Raw genomic sequence first — 7,645 nt, 5'->3', positions numbered from 1 at the left:
AAACACCTTTAAATGGTTGCATTTTGTATTTATTTTAAATACGTTTTTTTTTTTTTTCAAAATACGTGTTCTACCGCTGTATGGTGACCAGACTCACAAAACATTTCTGGAGAAATAAACCCTATAAACCTGCCTATTCAGTTTGTGTTAAAATGTGAAGGGTTAAATCAAAGAAGCCCCTTTTATCAGCTTATCTGAATTTTGCGCCTCCACAGTTGCTGGAAAGAAAATGCTGCTTTCAGCTCTGTGATTGGTGGTCCAGCTATAATTTTACAGATAGCTGCTGGCCTGTGTGTGGTGAGTGTGTAACAACAGCTCGTATCCAGCTTACATCTCGTTTATCTTTGTATTTTATATTTAATTTATATCGTTTATATTTTCTCTTTGCTTCTCTTGTTTTTACTGCTACTAAAAAGCTGTTTTAATGGGTTTTTTTGCTGTGTCGTGCTTCAAATTTATGGGGAATATTTTTTTGTTTTACATGCTTTTTATTTTATTTTGTTTCATTTTGTGTATGCAGCCAAATATTGTTCAAATATCCAGAACTTTATTTTTAATCCCAAAGTTTAAAATCAAATGTCAGACTGAATCTTGTATAAAATGACACAAAAGACATGCGCTGTGGTAGCTCAGTAAAGTCCAACTGAAAATAAATGTCATATTTATTGCTACAGCATTTATATCTGTTCTGTAAATCAACGAGTTTTGAACTTTGTAAACTATGTAGAGACACACACAGATATGCAGCCTATTCCACTGTCAAGCAGAGATAGATTTTTCTTTTTAGATTGAGTATTTTTTCAAACTAAGGCTGTGGCAGTATGTATTAAATGTTAATCGTTAGATTTGTCCAACACATTTAGTCTGATCTAATTAATGCCCTCTAGTGAAGCTGGAAGTTGTGCAGCTGTTTGTTGTGTTTAATACTTTGGATTTTGTCGAGCAAGTTGTTGAATAATTTAAAATTAAAGGCAAACTGTGTGGGATTTTCCTAAAAAAACACAGTTTGCCTTTAAGTCATTATTTGTGTTAATTTATCATTTAAGTATCTTGGTGTTTACTTGATCTTTTCTTTTAACTCCTAATGTAGCCTACTCCTATTCTGGGTTGAACATAGATAACGTCAGTGGTTAACATGCTGTTATTATGGGAAAACATCCAATGTATTAAATAAATTATTATTAACCGATGATCAATTGTTAACACAACTGACTATCAATTAAAGAAACTGCTTACTTACATCACAGCTAAGCTTTCCTGTCTCAGATAGAGAATTGACAGAGTTGTTCTTAATCTATTAAGATGAAAATTGTTTATATGTTTGGTGTTATATGTGCTGATTACATAATCTATGAAAAAAATCTATGAAATGTTATTGGTACCAAATCCAGCTCATAAACACAAAACACACTTGTAGATAAAAACACATGTGAAATACTTATTTATATCGGAAATAGAAAGGACATTTAAATCACAGAGAAGCGGGTCTAAGTGTTAAATCTGACTTCTTAATGTAGTTGGATTGTATCAACTTTTTGGGACAGGATGGAAAAAACTGATTTCACCAAAACTCAATTTGGTAGCTAAATTCAATGGCTGAACGTGACTAAACTATGTTTATTTAACGAGTCTGAGACAGACTACAGGAAAGACCAGAATGTGCATTTGATCGAAGAAAAATGTATGATTGCTGCAAGCTGCTGCGGCAATGTTATTTTTATTGTACCGCCACCTATGGGTGAAATTGCATCAGATTATAAATCCTTGTTCAGTGTCCCTGTCTGTGCAGCTTTCCCAAATTAGATTGCAACTGGATGATGCATTCAAGTTATTTCAGTTATGCAATCATATATATCAAGCATCTTTGACTATCTTGAAAAGCAATAAAATACAAATGAAAAGTATTATTATTATTATTATTATTATTATTATTATTATTATTATTATTATTATTATTATTATTACATGCCTACAAAGCTATGGTAACCAATGGAAGGAGATATTCAAAAACAAACACTTGCAGCAATCACACAGATAAACAAAAACTACAATTATTCTAAAATTAAATCATGCAATTATGTTTATGCAATTAATATCTTCAACATCACAAACAGTGAAATAACAAATACAGAGTGGACTAAAAGTTTAATGTGTTCAGCAACTTACTGCTCAGTTTGTCTCTGATCAGGACGGAAGGAAGAGTTCTGCTTCAGTTCCCTCTGCTGCTCCTTATTTATGGTGTGTATACAGTGTGTACACACCCACACACACACCCACACACACACACCTACATGGGCGTGGCTTCACCTTGTGCAAAGACTTACCTCTGCTCTTCCTCTTTGGCTCAAAAACACAAGAGGAAGTTTTGTGACCTGAAACAGACCCTGCAAACCTGAAAGTGAAAATAAATAAACTTCCTTCATGCAGAATTTAAGTTTAAGTTGGGACACTTTTACTGGACATTTTGCACCCGTTTTCCTGGTGACCATACTGGGTATTTTAACAACACATGATATTTCCCTAAACCTAACCAAGTCAAACACTGGAATAAAGATTACCAGTTAGAGTGGGTTTTCTAAATAAACCATTCTATTCCCATTTCCCCCTACTGACAGATTATCTCAGTGTATCCCATCATTTCTCACTCCAAAAAGATCTGGACCAAAATACCATGCACTGTCTACCAAAATGTATAAGTTATCATATTAGATCATTTCCTGATATCCTGTTCTTCCAGTCTGTATTGAGGTTTTTATTATTTAACCTCAACCATCATCTTTCCATCTGAGTCCCTAAACATAACTTAAACTATGTTACTATTAAAATATTAATCAAGCTTTAGTTGACATGAAATGGTATAACAAACAAAAAATAAATGATAATGATAAACCTGAACTTGAACAAAAGTCAGCAGCTGGCAGACAAACAGCAGAGGTAAAACAAATTAGGAGATTTATGAACTACCTGACATGACAGCTACCTGCAGAAATGCTGTTTTAAGAGTGAGTGAGGTTACCTGTGCTGGAGAGTGTCCAGATGAGAGTGAGAGACAAGATCAACTTTGTCATGATGAGTAAATCTGCAGATTACAGGAAATATTTTATAGTATTATTATAGTGAACCTGTATTTACAAAGAGGACGTGACTGGACACTTGAGTACCAAGGGTATTTTTTCATTTTCAAACCAGCAAAATTAATGAACTTTCTTGCTGTAAACAGCTGCAATACACAGTTCAACAAGCCATCAACTCCGTGTCTTTTCCACCTGCAGTAATGTCTGGATGAATACATACAGTTGTATGTAAACACAGCCTCTCTAGGATATGGAAAAAAACAATATTTTCTGCAAACATTAATGCATATTTACTTTTTGTGACATAAATTGAAAAAAAAAATAAAAACATATTTGTGGCATTTGCAAAAAAAGTCTTACTTTTACAAGGCCCATTAGACCTGAGCCATGTCAACAATTATCATTAGGAAATGTCAGCTGGTGTTTCAAAGCTTAACAAATAATCTGACTCTTCAAACCTTGTGTGAACACTCAGCAACCATGGGTTCCTCGAAGCAGCTGTGTAAGACTGAAAATGAAAGTTATTGATGCCCACAATGCAAAAGAAGGCTATAAAAAGATAGTAAAGCGTTGTCAAGTTGCAGTTTCCACAGTGTGAAATGTATTAAGAGATGGCAGTTTAGGGGAACTGTGGAGGTCAAGATGAGATCTGGAAGACCAAGAAAACTCAGAGAGAACTGCTGGTATGCTGGTCAGAAAGGCAAATCAAAACACCCATTTGACTGCAAAAAACCTGCAGGAAGATTTAGCAGACTCAGGAGTGGTGGTGCACCGTTCCACTGTTCAGAGATACTTGCACAATCAAGACCTTCAAGGAAGAGTCAGTAGAAGAAAACCTTACCTATGTCCTCATCATAAAATCAAATGTTAGAAGTATGAAACAGAACATCCTCAGAAGCCTGATGCATTTCGGACACAAGTGCTGCCACTTTAAATATAGTGTAACAACTACTCATATGAACATCACTCTTCTTGGCACAACTTTTTCTTCCGTTATTTTGATTTTACATACACTCATTTCTGTCTAAAGCATGGACTCACAGTACCTGAGGAAGTGTAAGTTTGAGAGATACTTCTGAGTGCTGAAACTGTAAACTTAAGTTGTGAGTGAGTCTCTTCTAAGGGAGCTTTATTGGCTCTGCCTGCACATCTCTTGTGATAGTATAAATATCACATTTTATATTCTACCTTCTATTTAATAATTGTGCAAATAAACAAACTTAAACAGTGTGTATGTACATTTGAATAATGAAGTAAAAACGAACTTCACATTTCAGTCTGATGATCGGGTTACTCAGACATCTTAAATCACTGGGAATGTTCTTGTTGTCAGTGCTGTCAGCAGTTGACAGCCAGTAAACTTGACCCCAAGCTGTTTCCATAGCAATGTAATATGAATAAATGTATATAGCTAATAATTACTAGCAGTTATTGACTGATCACTTCATAATGATGCAGTGTCTGATCTTACTAGCAGTGTGTAAGATCACACTGGTAGGTTAACAGACAGCTTATATGGCAACACTGATAAGGTCAAGAGTGTAATTTCCTCTTTTCAATATCTCACTTATATAGTTTTACATTAAAATCGTCCCACAGTCCAGACAGAAAAATCCAGATGAAAGAAGATCTGAGCTGATTAAAATGTTAAAATGTTCATTTGTATCGATTACCTTCCATTATTACTGTGTGCTCACAAAAAACAAAACTCCCAGCAGCGAATGCTTTGCAGATGATTTACCTCAATGACAGTTCAGGAAGTAGTGAAGCGGTTGTGTAGCTTGTTGAAGATGGTTGATATGACATGACTTCCTGCTGCCACTTGAAACATTGTGGAACAATTGCGCATATGAACATCACTTATTACGCCTCTTCTTGGTACAATTTTTTCTTTTTTTCTTTTGTCTTTACATACACTCTCCAACTCTCACACAACAAACACATGCAGGGGGGGTGACCTGCATTTTTAGTGACACTTTTTGCTCAGTAAGTTGTGTGTGACCAGAAACACTGATATTATGTTGTCAGTATCATGTAGAGAAGTGAAACTGTGCCCTTACGCTGTGAAAAAAACAGGGAAGAGGTTGATACGTCATTGGTGGAAGTATAAGTGAAACAGGTTTATAAGAGTCAGTGTCATTCTGACCAGAGAAGAGGAACAGACGTTTCTTCTGGGACAATTTTCAGTTTAGAGTAACGATTATCTTGGATACATTTCAAAACAAATTCAACACATTTTTATAAGTTTTCCTTTTTCTGTTGATGAACTGGGAGTGTTGAATTTTGACTGGGTGAGTTTTATTAAAATAATTCTGAAATTTTATTGATATGACGCTCAAGGCTGATGTTCTTTTTGATGCCTTGAAGGAATTGTTGTTTTATTTTGTTTTGATGTTTCATTATAATAATTTATGATAGTTATTTCATAACGTTATAGTTGCATTTGATTCTGCTCAACTCAATTGCTGATGTGTATCATGTCTTCTCATTTCTGTACTGAAGTGTAGCTGTTATCAGTGTTCATCCAGACATTACTGCAGGTGGAAAAGACGAGGAGTTGATGTCTTGTTGAACTGTGTATTGCAGCTGTTTAAAGCAAGAAAGTTCATTAATTTTGCTGCTTTGAAAGTGAAATAATAACCCTGGTATTCAAATGTGTCAAGTAACTTCCTCTTTTTAAACACAGGTTCACTATATAAAATATTTCCTGTAATCTGCAAATTTACTCATCATGATGAAGCTGATCCTGTCTCTCACTCTCATCTGGACACTCTCCAGCACAGGTAACCTCACTCACTCTTAAAACAGCATTTCTGCAGGTACCTGTCATGTCAGGTAGTTTGCTCATGTTTATCATCATCATCATTTATGTTTTGTTTGTTATAGCAATCACAGAAATCTACAGAATAACATAAAATGACTAAAAAGACTAATTTGCAACAGCAAATATGTTTAGAAAGAAACTTCATGCTGCACAGAATTATTTTTTTTTATCAGCATAATGAAGAAACATCTTTTATGGAGCTATCAAGTTACAAAAAGTTCCCTGTCAACATATCTAATGTGTTTTTCCTACAATATTCACTCATGTCAACTAAAGCATGATTAATATCTTTATAGTAACATAGTTAAATTTATGTTGAGGGACTCAAAGCACTTTGTTAAGATAAAGGAAAGATGATGGTCTTGATTAAATAATAAAAACATCAACACAGACTTGAAGAACAGGACATGTTTACTTTTCAACACTGAAACAAAACCACAATCTTTCCCCAAACACAAGTTTTTCTTTATTGGCCACAGAAATGTCCCAGTTAACATCATTTTACATAGTGCCATTTCATTCTTTAAACATTTTTGAAAGAGAGATAATGCAGACGTCATCATGACCAAAAACTGTACATCTAAAGGCTGCAGCAATTTAATTTGATGCCTGATTTCTGATGTTTAATATATTTGTTAAGAAGAATTTATTGGATTTACTTTGGCTTAAATATCATTCTGTCATAGTGTGTTGTAATTTGGGATTGTCTCTCATCAGAATAACTTTGCATACTGTATCTGTGTTTATATGACAAACAGGATTCATGCTGATTGTTCAACTCACCTTGATTACTTTCATAAATTGCAGCTGAAGCTGTTGAGTGTTGGCATGGTGTAGGGACTGACATAAAGCAACAGACCTTACTTCCATGTAACTCTACTGAGTTGTGTGCAACTGTTGCCTTACAAGGTATCTGTAAAAAGTATAAAAAGAAATCAGATTTTTCCTTAATGTCATTCACTTATTCAGTTTTAAATGGGATTTCTGCATTGCAGTGTTCAATCTGTGTCTCACTTTACAGGATATGAAAATGGGACTCAGGGCACCATAAGGATGTGTTTGCCATCCATCCATTTCAGTGAAGGAAAGCACACATTTTCAATCAGTGTTGGTTTAGAAACTATATCTGCAACTGTTCATTTGTGCAACACAGATGGCTGCAACAGTCAAGTCATTCCTTGTAAGTAAAGAGAAAAGTTTCCCTTTTTAAAGACACAAAATCATATTCACATGTAGTATCAGTCTAATGTTGGTCACAGTGAAGAACAATAAGTCATTTTGTGTCTTGTACAGTTTCTGCCATGTCTCCTGTTCTGTTTCAGACCCTGATGTTCAGAAGAAAAACAACCTGCAGTGTTTCACCTGTGATGATCTGTTCTCTGCTGTGTGTAACAAGACAGTTCAGTGTGTGGGAGTGCAGGACCGCTGCATTAATGGGACTGGTGAGTCCTCATGATCATTTTGTACCTCAAAACACATTATTGCTGCCTTCAAAGTGGCCATTTCCTGCTGCTTAAATTTGAAAAAACTTTCAAACACTGTGGTCTAACAGTGATTTTGTCATCCACAGTGACAGATAAGGAGGGCAAAACAGCTCAACATATCTTTGGATGTGTCTCTGCAAACCTCTGTGAAGTTGCTCCCCGCTTGGTGCTCCAGCCTGATTTGCCTTTTAAATTCCTTCATGAACCTAAATGTTGTGGAAGCAGCTTCTGTAACTCAGCCTGGTCTGTCAAACTGAATGTGA

General features: G+C 35.2%; 1 long non-coding RNA gene across 1 annotated transcript; it reads left to right on the top strand.

The window, feature by feature from the left end:
- The first annotated feature begins 5,114 nt into the window (after positions 1 to 5,114).
- LOC122988688 lies at positions 5,115 to 6,936 on the top strand. Its single transcript, XR_006404858.1, has 4 exons — positions 5,115 to 5,365; positions 5,761 to 5,857; positions 6,706 to 6,807; positions 6,920 to 6,936. It is a non-coding gene; the product is annotated as an uncharacterized LOC122988688 (long non-coding RNA).
- Positions 6,937 to 7,645: the final 709 nt, after the last annotated feature.

The sequence above is a fragment of the Thunnus albacares genome, chromosome 9, assembly GCF_914725855.1.
Source record: "Thunnus albacares chromosome 9, fThuAlb1.1, whole genome shotgun sequence".
Taxonomy (NCBI): domain Eukaryota; kingdom Metazoa; phylum Chordata; class Actinopteri; order Scombriformes; family Scombridae; genus Thunnus; species Thunnus albacares.
The sequence above is the reverse complement of the archived record's forward strand: the minus strand, read 5'-3'. Positions and strand labels throughout refer to the sequence as shown.